At 46.3% G+C, this 15,970-nt stretch overlaps 1 pseudogene across 1 annotated transcript; it reads right to left on the reverse strand.

Annotated features, from left to right (window-relative positions):
* Positions 1-1,110: 1,110 nt before the first annotated feature.
* Positions 1,111-14,267, reverse strand: LOC146982369 (myc-associated zinc finger protein-like; annotated as a pseudogene). The gene is made up of 7 exons (XR_015036245.1): positions 13,292-14,267; positions 11,763-11,892; positions 10,524-10,948; positions 5,594-5,859; positions 4,447-4,510; positions 2,961-3,132; positions 1,111-1,497 (listed from the first exon to the last, which is right to left on the reverse strand). The product of XR_015036245.1 is annotated as a myc-associated zinc finger protein-like (transcript).
* Positions 14,268-15,970: the final 1,703 nt, after the last annotated feature.

Raw genomic sequence — 15,970 nt, forward strand, 5'->3', positions numbered from 1 at the left:
GTGTTTGCACGCTCATAATTTCCACCACAGCCTCCATGTTTCAACCCGTACATTACAGTTTCAACCGGGGAAGAACAAAAAATGCCCCTCAATTACTGAGATGCAGATTCGCACGGGACTAGTTTTACCACGGGACGTCGGTCTTTGGTGAAATATAGTAGGTAATTTGCGGAGGAATTTTTACTTTGCAAATTACTGACATGGCGCATTCACACGGGATTAAGATCACAGACGTCCTCCGCAATTATTACAAATTACCTGAGGTCCCCAGGTAAAACTAATCCCGTGCGAATAGGGCTTTACTTACTTACAAATGGGCGGTGTGTGTTTCTCCGTTTATGACCAGTTTGATGCATGGGGCAGTATATATACGTGGCCCAGAGACCTCCCCAAGCACCAAAAAATAACCACAATCACATTTTTCATATGGGGCCATGGGGCCTTTAAAATAAAATCAAATAAATAGGGTGCTGCTTTTTCTGGGAACCACCTAAGTATGATGGCCTTCTGCTCTTTGTTGGCCAGGAGACTTATCCTGTTTAAATGGAAAGATGCTTCCCCCCCAACGTATGGCCAATGGATAAGGGAAGTTATGAGTTATGTTCATTTAGAAAAAATTAGATATACTGTAAGAGGGACCACTAGAAAATTCTATGTCATATGGCAGCCATTTATCTCCTTTGTGGAAGGCACGGCAGCTATTAACATATCTATGTAACCCAAATGTATGTTTTTTTTTGTTTTGTTTTGTTTTTGTTTTTGTTTTGTTTTTTTCTTCTTCATTTTCACTTCGTTATAGTCTTCTTTTTTATTCACCTAGTCTGTGTATGTGTCAATCTGGATGTATTGAAATTTTCTTGGGTTCCAGTACAAGTGGGTGGGGGGCACGGGAAGTTTGTTTGTTTGGACAGGAACTAATCTTGTTTGTTCCATGTGTGAATTGTATTTCTTGTATTTGTTATATTTGAAAAATAAAAAAGACCTTGATCAAAAAAAAAAAAAATCAAATAAATAAATGTAACAGGTGTTCCTCTCACCTGGTTCGGCTGCCGTCCTGCCCGTCCTCTCCTCCACAAGTCCCCGTTCACCTTTGCCCCCTATTAACCCCCCCCTTTCCTCCCCCTCCCCCTGCCCGTCCCAGCGGTGCTAGCTGTGCGGCTGGGGGGCGATGCCGGAGCAGTCGGTGACCAGCAGTCCCACGGCGCTGGAGCTGGACACGGTGACGGCCACGCTGGTGGTTCCCAGCTGGGGGGGGGGCCGTGCTGCCGGGGGGGTCGGGGCCGGGGGCGTCGCCCTGGTTGGCCACGGCGACGGCGTGCGTGCCCATGTGACCCTGCAGCTGCGTGGCCGTCTTGCACTGCACGCCGCACAGCTGGCAGAGCAGCACGCCGCCGGCCCCCGTGCCCCCGAAGCCCCCCCGCGCCCCGCCGCTCTCCTTCCACTCCTGACCGTGGTGCTTCTGAGCGTGGACACGCAGGTAGGTGAGCGTGGTGAAGCCTGCAACACACACACAATATATAGATGTTTGTGTTTAAAGGGATAGTTCACCCAAAAAATTAAATAAGTCTATATTTCAAGCCTTTTTTGTAGCGGATGCTTCTTCGAGAAGCTTCTGTTACAAAACAAGCTTGAAATATAGACTTATTTAATTTTTTTCGGGACAATTTCGCATTTCGGGGCTTCAATACAAGAGGGACATTACATACAAGCAGCATGGAGGTATTTGGATGTTTTTTGGTGTGTCTTTTTGTTACAAAGACAGTTGGTATCCATTTGCAACCGTTATATGGACATGCACTGCTACGCCGAGACCCCCTGTAACTCAGAGAAGCCACGGAGGACTCTGAAACTTCTCACAGCCCTTAATAGTCCACATGAGGGGGAGGAGATAATGTAATGTTGTAATAATGAAATTTCAATTTTGGGTGAACTATCCCTTTAGGCTCCTTCAAAATAAAGGTAGACGTTTGTGTTAAAGCTCCATACAGTATAAAGGTAGATGTTTGTGTTAAAGCTCCATACAGTATAAAGGTAGATGTTTGTATTAAAGCTCCATACAGTATAAAGGTAGATGTTTGTATTAAAGCTCCTTCAAAATAAAAGTAGACGTTTGTGTTAAAGCTCCTTCATTCATTTTGATTTATTCCATTCATGGTTTACATTCTACACATGGTTGCACATATTTACATCATGTACACATACAGTAGTCACCATGAATGAAAAGGAGCAGGATGAAGAAAACTTATAGTACCTGCCCCTCTCTGTTGTTATAATTACATTGGCTTACTTTTTTTCCCTTCTTTTTCTCTTTCTCCTTCTTCTTTTTGTAGACGCTTATCTTTTCTTTTTAAAACATTTCTTGAACTGAGACATACTTGTACAACTTTTCAATTCCTTGCTTTGTCAAAATAAAGGTAGATGTTTGTGTTAAAGCTCCATACAGTATAAAGGTAGATGTTTGTGTTAAAGCTCCATACAGTATAAAGGTAGATGTTTGTGTTAAAGCTCCATACAGTATAAAGGTAGATGTTTGTGTTAAAGCTCCATACAGTATAAAGGTAGATGTTTGTGTTAAAGCTCCATACAGTATAAATGTAGATGTCCATGTGTAGTGTGATTATAAAGCAGCTCTAGGTTCTATATTAATACTGTGAAAGTATCAAAGCCTCAGTCCACAGAGAAATGCACACAGCCTGTATTCAGAAACTGAGCCTTAAAACCAGCCGTCAGGACTTCCTGTCACTTTGTGATGTCACAACTAAGCCCCGCCCCCTCACCACCTGGACCCACCATCCATCCAACAACTTTGCAGGATTTGGTTTCTCTGAGTGTTTTATTCTGAAATCTGCTCTGTTTTTATTGGATCACTTTAGAAAACAGTCAGCCAATCAGAAGAGAGGCTCAGAGCCTCCTCCTCTCTTCTGATTGGCTGACACCGACCTGTTGTTACTAAAACTCACTGCGGTTGCAGAGGTGACAGGCGTGGTGCTGTGATTGGTTGTGGACCCTCATGTGGTCGGTGATGTAAGCGGCCGACAGCAGCTTCCCACAGATGTGACACGGCACCTTCTCCTCGTGGCGGATCAGGTGAGCGCGGAGACGATCACGTGTGGCGAACGCCGACGTACACGTCTGTAGAAGAGAAGAAAAACAAAAAATTGTGAAAAAAGTACCGTTTCTTAATATTTGACACAGACACTGAGGAAATAACAAATACAAATGTTTACCTCTTCTGACTGTGTCGGTCAGAGACGAACACCGAGAACTTTGTCTAATTATTTATCTTTTAGGAAATCATTTTCTGTTGCAAAAATAAATAAATAAATTCACTTTGTATCAACAGTGATGGAAATAACAGCGTTATAAATGAATGGTGTTACTTTTTTCAGTAACAAGTAATTAATAAAGTTACTGTTTCCCCAGTTATAACGCTGTTAGTGTTACTGACTCAAGAAGTCCCGTCACTAAATAATAAGACACCTGTTACAGAACGAATCTCCTTGTTGTTTACAACTACTTCCGGGTAGAAAACCAGCATGAGAACAATAGTGACGGACGAGAGTTTCACTATATATATCTAATTTTTCATGTCACTATATCACCGTTTAGACTAATCTGATGTTTGTAAAGTCTATAAAACCAATGATTGGACAAACATTACTATTTCTGTGCAAATTTTTGTAATTAGTCATGGTTATCATAGATTAGCCGGGCTAACGGTTAGCTACCTGTTTAACTTTAATAACTCAGTGGCTCAATAAACGCTCCATGAAAAAATATTTTCTCCAGCGGATATCTGAGTTCCAACATGACTGAGCTAACTGGAGTAGTTTCATGTCGTGTCCCACAACGGGAGGGTTTTAACAGCTGACGTCCTGCTGTTAGCTGTTAGCTTAGCTACTGTCGTTAGCTTAGCTACCGTTAGCTTAGCTGCCGTTAGCTGTCAGCTGCAGCCACTGATGCTTTCTAGACACCGTGATTCCCCCAAACTGAATAAATACAACACATAGCAACACAAAACACACACACAGAAATAGTAATGTTTCTTCAATCATTTCAGATTTGTCTAAACGGTGATAGGGCCTGAAAAATATGATATATAGCTAAACTCTCGTTTGTTACTATTGATCTCATTCAAATTACGTGCTGGTTTTCTACCCGGAAGTAGAATGTAAACAACAAGGAGATTCGGTCTATTGATAACTTGTTGTTTTTATATAAAGCACGCTGAGTCGCCTCTGAGCTGTGTAAATAAAGACGCTTTTCCTTTCTGCTTTCCGTTTGTTTCCCTGCAGCTTCATCTGAACGTCACACAGTCAGGAAGTTACGGATTACATGTCCTTCATCATCATCATCATCATCATCATCATCATCATCATCATCATTATGATTTGTCGATATGATTCACAAACCCATATCGGTTGAACAGACACATGGAGACGTTACCGTGCACTTGAACGGTCTCTCTGTGGAGTGCACCTGTCGGACGTGGCTGTTGAGGTGGTCCGGTCTGCAACACAAGAGACGCTGCGTTCACAGACTGTGGGAAATTATGGGCTTTGAAAGTGAAAGTGGAAGTTAAAGGGACAGTTCAACATTTATTAGTCAGATCAGATCCTCCTCTCACCATAATCCCTATAGTCGTAGCAGTAGGTTCGTTACCTTTAATTGTCAATGCAAGCTATTTTTAGAACGGTGGAGCAGAGCCGCGAGCTGCTCAGAGCTATGCTACAGAGGCTCATTATGGGATTTCTTGGTTTCCCTCATCAAACTCATCAAATACACAATCCAACAACTCCACAACGCTCTGGTGGACAAGTTGTGACCTGCACATTCACCACACTATGAGATAATAACACAACGTTACCAGACAGAGTTGTTTTAGAGGAAAATACAGCCGGAACTACATTCCAGACACGGCTGCTGGGCGGAAGGAAATCAATCAATCGGTTAATATAAGGTCTATATTGCCATATATTAACATATAATATTGAGATATATTGATATTAAGTGCTAATTAAACATCAAAGTGAGTCAATCATCGAATGACCCCAGAGATGTGTTTGTTTAACTATGATTAAACATCTTTTTTTCATTTTATTACAATGTCCTGTCAGCCAGGGATGAAATCTATATTCACATTTTATAGACGGAGACCAGACTTGAATTTTAGAGTCACCTTAAGAGCAAATACACACGATTAACAGACAATAATAAGTCTCTGATGAGGGAGAACGTTATTTTCTTCATGTATCGTAACGTTGTGTTATTATCTCATAGCGTGGTGAATGTGCAGGTCACAACTTGTCCACCAGAGCGTTGTGGAGTTGTTGGATTGTGTATTTGATGAGTTTGATGAGTTTGAAACCAAGAAATCCCATAATGAGCCTCTGTAGCATAGCTCTGAGCAGCTCGCGGCTCTGCTCCCCCGCTCTAAAAACAGCTTGCACCGACAATTAAAGGTAACGAACCTACTGCTATGACTATAGGGATTATGGAGAGAGGAGGATCAGACTAAATGTTGCACTATCCCTTTAAAGTGTGTGTGTGTGTGTGTGTGTGTGTGTGTGTGTGTGTGTGTGTGTGTGTGTACCTGGAGAAGGCCTTGGCGCAGTGCGGACACACGTACGGCTTCTCCACGCCGCCCTGGTGCGAGCGCACGTGGTAGCTCATCCGGTCTTTCCTCTTGAAGCGCTGCTGGCAGATGGGACACGAGTACGGCTTCTCGTCCGAGTGCGACAGCCGGTGGCGGTTGAGGTGGTAGACGTCTCTGAAGGCCTTGCCGCACGCCTCGCACGCGTGGTTCTTCCTCACCTGGTTGGCGGCCGGCGGCGGCGCCGTGGGGGCCGGGTTCGGATTCTGTGGAGGGAAAAAATAAACAAACAAACAAGAGGAGCGATGAAGACGAGAGAGTGAGAGGCGTCGTCACTCGTCTGTGAAACAGAAAATAATTAAAAATATGAATTAGTTCTAATATACACATTCGGTGCAACTTAGACACATCATCAGTGATGTTTCGGGTCTCGCAACATCATACACCCTCGCCCAGGCGACCCAGCCGGGGTTGATCAGGCCCCAGCTTGTGTCTAAGTAGCATGTGTAGCCCACGAATCTCCCCGCTTGATCCACAGCCATCTCAACGCCTTTTCTGCCGCGTCCGTGATGTTCTTGATGGCTTTCCTTATTTGCAGTCCCTTCACTCCCAACATCTTGAGTGCCCTGATGAGAGACTGGTCGGCGAATCCTCTGCATCCGACCTCGATGGGGTTGCACCGGGTCCTCCATCCCCTGCTTCGACATTCTCCTGCCAGCTCCTCGTACTTGGCCCTCTTCCTCTCAAAGGCCTCCTCCATCCGGTCTTCCCAGGGAACAGTCAATTCCAGCAGGACCACTTGCCTTGTTGTTACTGACACCAGGACCATGTCTGGCCTGAGTGTGGTCACTGCGATGTTCTCCGGGAATTTCAGCTGTTTCCCTAGGTCGACTTCCAGCTGCCAGTCCCGAGATCTTGCCAGCAGCCCCCCTGTTTGACTCCGGCACTGCTTGCTGTGGCTTCTCCCCAGCCCTAACAAAGGTGATGGACTGCTTTGCTGGTTGTTGGTGTTTGCTGGTCATGTCGCCAACGGTAGCGCCCATCTCCCAGCGCCCTGGGGCAACAGCTCAGGATGTGCTCCAGCGGTCCACCTTTCTGGCAGAGAGGACACAGTGGAGTCTCGGCCAAGCCCCAGCGGAAGAGGTTGGATGGGCTCGGGAGGACATCGCACACCGACCGAACAAGGAACTTAATCTGGTGTGGCTCAGCTCTCCATAGCTCTGTCCATGATATCTTCCGTTCAGCTACCACGTCCCATGGGGTCCACGCCCCCTGCTGCCGCATCCTCACTGTCCTACTGCAGCGGGCTTCCTCCACCCCTGCTCAGACTGCCTCCTGCATCAGCTGGCGTCTTTCCTTTCCCTGGGCCTTGTTATAGCGAGGTCTTGGGTTGCTCCCGAGGCCTGCCCGTCCGGATGCCACTGTTCCCACCAGCTCGCTGTGTCGCAACCGGGACTCAGCTTGGTCGACTGCCTCGTGAGCCTTCCATTTCCTGCCGGTTCTTACTTCTGTGCCAGCCGAGGAGACTTTGATGTCACTGGAGTCCCTGTACAGCAGCACCTCTCTTGCTCGAGTAACCATAAACTCCTCCGTCAGACTACTAAATGGCAGTTTTAGCTTGTTGTTCCTCCCGTACAAGGCGATGCTGCTGAGGCTTCGCGGTAGGCCCAGCCACCTCCACAGGAAACAGCTGACCTTCCTCTCGAAGCACTCGGTGGTGGTCATTGGCACATCGTAGACCAGTAGCGGCCAGAGGAGACGTGGCAGGATGCCGTGTTGGTAAATCCAAGCTTTAAACTTGCCTGGTAGGCCTGACTTATCCACTGCTGTCAGCCAGGACCCCAACTCCTCAGATGTTGCTTGGAGCGCTCCGGTGTCCTTCAAGGTGCCGTCGTAGATCTTGCCCAGGCTCTTCACTGGCTTTTCACCCACAGATGGAATCTGGATGCCTCCTAGTGAGAAGCGAAACTGATCTGAAACCTTCCCCTTCTTCACCACCAGGGACCTGGACTTGGCTGGCTTGAAGTCCAGTTGATGAGTCACTCAAGGCCTTGGAGGATCCATCTACAGCCCGGGACTGATGTTGTAGTCACCGTCAGGTCATCCATAAATGCTCTGATGGGGGGCTGCCGCACACCTGAGTTGGTGAGTGGGCCTCTGCACTCCACCTCTGCTGACTTCACCAACATTCATGGCCATGGCAAACAATATCACGGAGATGGTGCATCCAGTGATAATGCCCTTCTCTAGCCGATGAAATGTGGATGTTGATGTTCCGGCAGTGACTCTCAAACTGAAACAGCTGTAATAGTTCAGAATAAGGTCCTAGATCTTTCCTGGAACGTGGTGTCGGTCAAGCGAGGTTTCCACCAGCTTGTGTGGAATGGATCCGTAGGCATTGGCTAGATCTAGCCAAAGGACTGCCAGGTCTCCTTTGTCTGCACGTGCCTCCCGGATCAGCTGGGTGACGACTCCCGTATGCTCGATGCATCCTGGAACCTTTGGGACTCCCCCCTTCTGCACAGAGGTGTCAATGTAGTTGTTTCTCAGAAGGAACTCCGTCATGTGCCGGGCAACTATACTAAAGAATATCTTGCCCTCAACACTGAGGAGTGAGATGACCCTGAACTGCTCCATGGTACTCGAGTTCTCCTCCTTCGGAATCCAGACTCCTTCTGCGTGTCTCCACTGCTGTGCCACCTTCCCCCTCCTCCAGATGACTTTGAGGATTGTCCATAGTCGCTTCAAGAGTTTGGGGCATCTCTTGTAGACAACATATGGCACTCCGCTGGGTCCTGGTGCTGAGCTGGTTCTCGCCGCTTTGACAACCTCCTCAACTTCTTTCAAAGTTGGCTCCTTGGTGTTAAATGCCGAGGTGGGTTCTGGCGGAGTTATCAAGGTCCTGCATGGCCCAAGCTCTTCCTCTCTTGCACTGTCACTGAAGGTGGCACTGAGGTACTTGTTAACCTCGTCTTCAGTACAGGCAAGGTGGCCACTTCTTTTCTGCCCGAGGATCTTCTTGGTGAAGCCAAAGGGATTCGAGATGAAGGCCACACCCTTCCTGGCTCTTTCCCTACCCCTCCTCCTATGCCACTCGGCTCGACGGAGGGTGGCGAGTTTTTTCCTCAGGATGTTGCGGAGCTCTGCCAGCCCGGCCTTCTCCTCTTCCCTTGCCTGCTAAAACTGCCGCCCAAGCAGTCTAAGCTCCTTCCGAAGCTGGCTGATCTTCACCTCCCGTCTGTTTGGCTCCCCTAGACCTCTGGTTTGCTGTTGTTCCTTTGTGCCAAACCTTTCAGCTCCAATGCTGACGATCATAGCGGACATTGCCCGCAACTTCTGGTCTGCATCTCCCCTTGCTGTAGCTTCAAGAACTTGATCCAAATCTTCATCAAACTGGAGCCACTCCCTCTCGTTGGCAGCAGGCCACATGACCCGGCGATGTTCTGAATGCTTGACATAGGATGGGGCTTGTGGAGCATGGAGGGCCTGGGCACTGTGGGTTGACTCCCGGCCTTGCTCCTCCTGCGTCTCACCAGGTACTAGACCTGTGTGTTGCACCACCTGCTTTCCCGTCAAACATTTCATTTTGGCCTGGTGGATCTTCAGGCCATGCCGGTTCTTGCAGACTTTGCCACATGAACAGACTGCACTCATCGTCGTTTTTCCGTTAGCATGGGTCGGGCATCCCTGGGGGGATAGTCCAGTAGGGTTTTCCGTAGCTTGTTTGTGGGTGCGCCCTTGCGGGAGCTGCAGTTCGGGTTGCTGGCCCTCGCTGCCCCGGTTACTGTCTTTCCAGTTGTCGGCTGTCTCTCCAGCAGTCACCATACTTTTCATGGTTGTCATCCGGCCTATTCCCGGAGGTCACTGGCTTGGCCAGATCAACTAGTTCTAATACACATTCGGTGCAACTTAGACACATCATCAGTGATGTAACCTAATTAAAGTTAAAATCAAATCTAGTTTCCAGGGAGACGGCGACTGTCACAAATACAAATTAATAATATAAAAAATAAAACTCTGTGGAGTTAAACAGGAAGATTAAAAACAGCAGGAAGTGATGTCATTACAGGTAGTATGATGTCATACACACTGAGAGGAAGAGAAGAAAGAATGAGAAGGAGGAGAAGAAGAGGAAGAAGGAGAAAGAGGGTGAGGAGGAAAAGTAGAGGAAATAGGAGAAGAAGATAAGGTAAAGGAAGGGGAAGAAGAAGGAGGAGGAGAAGAAGAGGAAGAAAAATGGAGAAGATGAAGGAAAGAAGAGAGGGGGGAGGAGGAAAAAGGAAAAGAAGAAGATAAGAAAATGAAGGAAGGAGTAGAGAGAGGAGGAGAAAAATAGGAAAGAGAAGGAGGAGGAGGTAATAAGAGAGAGATAAGAAGATGAAGGAATGGGAGAGTGAGAAGGAAAAGAAGAGGAAGATAAGAGGATGAAGGGAGGAGGAGGAGGAGAAGAAGAGGAGGAAGGAGAAAAAGGTAGAGGAAACAGAAGAAGATAAGAGGACGAAGGTGGGGAAGAAGAACTGAGACGGTTGAGATTTCTAAAGAACAAAAACTGTTCAATGAATCAATGAATCAATGAATCAATCCACAAGTTCCCGAACGTCGTCTATGGTCAAAAGCCGGTTTCGCATTTCCGGTGGAATTTTACATTTACGTTTCCATGGTTTTCAGTCGTTGTCATAGTTGCAGTAAACGCATGGATCTATAAACGCTGGCTTTTAACACGGATGTGAATTTGTGTGATGATGCGTTTTACAGATTTTTATTGAAAGAAAAAAAAAGAAAATCAATGCATTTACCGCGAATAACGAAACCATGGAAACATAAACATAAAATTCCACCGGAAGGGCAAAACCGGCAAAACAGGCTACGTTTTTGACGTTCGGAAAAAGGTGGATAAACGAATCAGTGATCAGCTGTTCCCTCTTCTCACCTGCTCCATCGACCCAACTACAACAACAGCTGCTTGGATGGGTTGCGGCGGCGCAGCCATGGTTACGGTTGCCGGGGCAATGGACACAGAGACGGGCTGGCCCTCCTGGTTGCCGTGCTGCTGCTGCGGCACGGCGGCGGCGGCGGCGATGACCACGGCGGCGGTGGTGGGAGGGGCTGTTTGCTGCTGCTGCTGGGGGGCCGGAGGGGGAGGAAGGGGGAGGGACAGGTGCAGCAGCGACAGCGGCACCGTCTGCTTCTTCGCCGCCGCCGCCGCCACGTCGTCCTTGTCGCGGGCGGCGCGGTCCTTCATCTTGATGCCCGTGTGCACCGACTGGTGGCGCCGCAGGTTGTAGCTGTTCTTGAACTCCTTGTTGCAGGTGGCGCAGATGTGGGCGGGGCGGCTCGGCTTGGGGAGGGGCTTCACTGTGGGGGGGCAAAAAACAATTTCATCATTTTTAAAGGGATAGTTCAACATTTTTGGCAAATTGGCCCATTGCCATAATCCCTATAGTCATAGCAGTAGGTTCGTTACCTTTAATTGTCGGTGCAAGCTGTTTTTAGAACGGTGGAGCAGAGCCGTGAGCTGCTCAGAGCTACGCTACGGAGGCTCATTATGGGATTTCTTGGTTTCTAACTCATCAAACTCATCAAATACACAATCCAACAACTCCACAACGCTCTGGTGGACAAGTTGTGACCTGCACATTCACCACGCTATGAGATAATAACACAACGTTACCACACAGAGTTGTTTTAGAGGGAAATTCATGCAAAACCGCTGATGCGTGTTGCCTTCAGGAACAGTTTTTCATCAATAGTCTCTGTATTTACCTCTAAAACAACTCTGTGTGGTAACGTTGTGTTATTATCTCATAGCGTGGTGAATGTGCAGCTCACAACTTGTCCACCAGAGCGTTGTGGAGTTGTTGGATTGTGTATTTGATGAGTTTGATGAGGGAAACCAAGAAATCCCATCAGCCTTCATAGCGTCCATCTATCTATCCTAACCTTTAATCACTTTAACCCTGAGAAATCAACATTTTTGCTTCATATTTAATTTTAAATGTTAAATCCAAGGAAAGGCTCTTATTCTGGAAAAACCTGCACTTGGTGTCATTGTACAACGATCAACCAAACTGATTGATGACAGATTAGGGAAACTTTTGTTATTATATAATTTTACTAAATATTTCCTCTTAAAATAACATGAAAGCAAAACTTTTAAATCTCCTCTCACCTGGTATGGGCTCCTCGCTCAGGGCGGCGGTGTCGACGGTGGACGGCGGTGGACTCTGGGCCGGACCCGTGAGCTCTGGCAGCAGCTCCGACTGCAGCGGCGTCTCCGGCTGAGTCTGGCTCGACGGCGTCTGACCCAGATGAAACAAAACAAGTTTCAATTTATTTATTTATTCATTCACTTTATTAACTAACTGCTTCTATTATCTTTCTGAATGACCGTCTGCTGCCTCTCCGTTTTAACTGTTGATGGTTTGGACACCTGAATCTGAATAAATAAAGGTTTCAATCAATCAATCAAAATCACGTCAGAACAATCATGAACAAGACTAAGAAATAAATTGAAGACAAAACAAAACAATCAAACTGAATTTAACGTCTGAATGTCAGTATGTTGTCTATCTCTCATTAACCATAAACTCTCCTGATGAACACTACAAGCTCAATAAAGCTGTGCATTGTTTATTATTTTTAAACTACGTCCTTTTTATGCTGCTTTTTGATTTGGTGCTACAATACAAACAACATTGTGTTGTATTTTTATGCAATAACAACATCTATCTATCTATCTATCTATCTATCTATCTATCTATCTATCTATCTATCTATCTATCTATCTATCTATCTATCTAGCTATGGCTCCAGACTAACTTTATTGACAAGGCCTCCCTAACTTAATTTTTTAATGGCGCAAGCAGAAATTTTAGGGGTGCACACTGTAATTTAAATCAAAGCAAATATTCCCATTTTCCTGTTCATGTTTCACCAATGTTAAAATAAAAACAGCCAATTTACTGGTTGCACATGCGCAAGTAGATAGTAGATATATGAAAAATGTACTTGCAGTGTCTGAAATTTTAGGGGCAAAAGTCTGGAGCCCTATCTATCTATCTATCTATCTATCTATCTATCTATCTATCTATCTATCTATCTATCTATCTATCTATCTATCTATCTATCCATCCACCCAGGGCTCCAGACTAACTTTATTTACTTGGCCCCCCTTACTTGAAATTTTAGGGACGCAAGCAGAAATTTAGAATCCCAGATTATTCAAGTTGCCAGTCCCATGTTTCACCAGTGTTAAAAAACAAACAAACAGCCAATTTACTGGTTGCACATGCACAAGTAGATGAAAATTTTACTTGCAGTGTCTCAAATTGTAGGGGCAAAAGTCTTTAGTCCTGATATCTATCTATCTATCTATCTATCTATCTATCTATCTATCTATCTATTGATAATATAATATATAATGTAGGCCAAAACCATGGAGGGAGAGGGGGAGGACCAGGGCTTCAGGCCTCAGCTTCTCCCTGACCCCTCTGTGACCTCCTCCTTCTCCTCCTCCTCCCCCCCTCCTTCATGTCTATCTCTAACCCCCTCCACCCTCAGCATCCTCACCCCCGCCCTTCTTCCTCCTCCTCCTCCCCCTCCCCCTCCTCCTCCTCTTCCTCCATCACCACCAGTACACCACCACCACAACCCCTCAGAAAGCAGCAGCAGCAGCAGCTTCAATTAACACCGACTCACCTGGAAGAGGAAGTTGCTCCAGGAGGTGTCCATGGTGCAGGAGGAGGAGGAGGAGGTGCAGAGGAGGTGAAGAGGAGGAGGAGAGGGGGAGAAACGCGGCTACCTGCCCGGGTCAATTAACGGACACACACACACACACACACCGATATTTAGCTTCGATCAGTGATCAGGCTGCTGCTGCTGCTGCTATGAGTCATAAATTAATATCTATCAGATGATGCAAAATGGTTGGTATCATGCTTGTTTTATAATGGTGCATCTATCTCTCTCTATTTATATATATATATATTAATATAAGTTGCTTATGTCTACTGGTGAATAGAATTGCATGCAAAAATAGAGATTATTATTATTATTAATATTATTATTTGTATACAGAGGATGGACGAGTAGTCGAGACGTGTTAATCATGGTCATCATCATCATCAGCAGCTGTTGTTCAGGAGGACTCGTTTGTTTTATTTTTGTCGATAGCTCCGGAAAAAACAATAACAAGAAACAAACAGAGGAAGAAAAAAAAAAAAAAAAAAAAAAAGGCCTCAGCGTCTGGTTCCAAGCCTCGGTGTCGCGTACTGCTCCCCGCCGGAACTAGAGCGCTCCCGGCCGGCCGCGGTCCATGGCTCCTCCTCGGTGGTGTTTCCATCGACAGGATGACATCTTTCTCTTTTTTTTTTTTTTTTCCTCTCTCACACTCCTCTCTCTCTTTCTCTCTCCCTCTCGCCCTCCTCCCTCCCTCTCCGTCTTTCTTCCTTTTCTTTTTTTATCTCCTCTTCTTCACCCCCTCTCTTGCTGTCCCTCTCCCTCTCCTCTCCGGCTTTAAAGGGAAAGTATTTCGGTGTGTTGCTGCTCCGACTGGACCCCTTCTCCTCTCCTCTCCCCTCTTCTCTTCTCCTCTCCTCCTCCTCCTCCTTTGCTCGATATAGGCCGACAAATAATGCAATCCGACATTTAGAGATTTAGCCCCCCCCGTCCTCCTCCTCCTCCTCCTCCTCCTCCTGTCGCTCCGCTGCCAGGAAGGAAAAGCCCCGCCGGTGCCTCTGGGAGGAGGAACTCTGCTGCTCCAGTCACAGTCCGGTCACCACCGTGTTGTGTTGTTGTTGTCTCTCTTCGCTAAAATGGTGTCGTCGTCCTCGTCGTCGTCGTGTTTGGCTGAAAAAACGAGGCTTTATTATCCGCGAGCAGCATCTTAAAGGTAACGATGCGTGCGCGCAAGTGCAACAGCTGGATCACGACGACTAGACGACTCGACGATCGAGTCGACGTCCGCATGGTGCACAGACACACACACTACACTTCACAATTTATTTTTTACTTTCACTTTAAACAGTTTAAAATGTGCAGAGAAGAGCAGCAGCTACAACTTTATTATAAAACTGAAAAAGCAACACAATAACAACACAGCAAACAATATTTATTCAGATAAACTAAACTTTATATATTCTACTTTCCCCCCTTCATGCATATGGTAATATAACGCCCTTCTAATCTTTATACTTAAAGAGACAGTTCAACATTTAGGCAAATTCTCCCACTGCCATAATGCCAGTAGGTTCATCACCTTTAAAGTAACATTGCGGAGTTTTTCGGCCTTAAAATAATGTTTCCAGACTCATTGCAATGGTAGAAAAATGGTTAAAGGGATAGTTCACCCTAGAATGATATTTCGCTCATTATCTACTCACCCTCATGTGGACTAAGGGCTGGAAGAAGTTTCAGAGTCCTCCGTGGCTTCTCTGAGTTACAGGGGGTCTTGGTGTAGCAGTGCATGTCCATATAACGGTTGTAAAGGGACACCAGAGCTCTTCGTAAAAAAACACACACAAAAAAACACCCAAATACCTCCATGATGCTCGTATGTAATGTCCGTCTTGTGCTGAAGCCCCAAATTGCGTAATTGTCCCGAAAAAAATTAAATAAATCTATATTTTAAGCTTGTTTGTAGCGGAAGCTTCTCAAAGCTCCTCTTCCTGGTCCGTCCAAATCTCGCGTGATTTGCGCCGGCGTCAGTGCGGTTACTGCGAATCACGCGAGATTTGGACGGACCAGGAAGAGGAGCTTCAAGAAGCTTCCGCTACAAACAAGCTTAAAATATAGACTTATTTAATTTTTTTCGGGACAATTACGCAATTTGGGGCTTCAGCACAAGACGGACATTACATACGAGCATCATGGAGGTATTTGGGTGTTTTTTTGTGTGTGTTTTTTTACGAAGAGCTCTGGTGTCCCTTTACAACCGTTATATGGACATGCACTGCTACACTAAGACCCCCTGTAACTCAGAGAAGGGACGGAGGACTCTGAAACTTCTTCCAGCCCTTAGTCCACATGAGGGTGAGTAGATAATGAGCGAAATATCATTCTAGGGTGAACTATCCCTTTAATAGGATGAATGGTGCTGCCGCTGCAGCCTGAGCCGGGTCGCGTCGGCTGAAACTGCACTATTCCCTGCACGGGTACGAAACACCGCCCCCCCTCCCCTCTGCGTCGAGAGAGAGACGTGGTGGGTAAAAGCGAAACTTACTGTTCCCCTCCGGTCGCCGAGTGACTGACAGACCCGTGTTTCGGTCCAAACACTCTATAGAAGTGATTGCTGTCGGAAGATACAACTATTTAAGACTTATATTAACACAAAAATATCACTTACTTCTGCTTTAATGGGAATAAACGCTGGATGCGCTC

The sequence above is a fragment of the Trachurus japonicus genome, chromosome 8 (genome assembly GCF_045865225.1).
Source record: "Trachurus japonicus isolate A0001 chromosome 8, Traja_1.0".
In the NCBI taxonomy this organism is placed as follows: domain Eukaryota; kingdom Metazoa; phylum Chordata; class Actinopteri; order Carangiformes; family Carangidae; genus Trachurus; species Trachurus japonicus.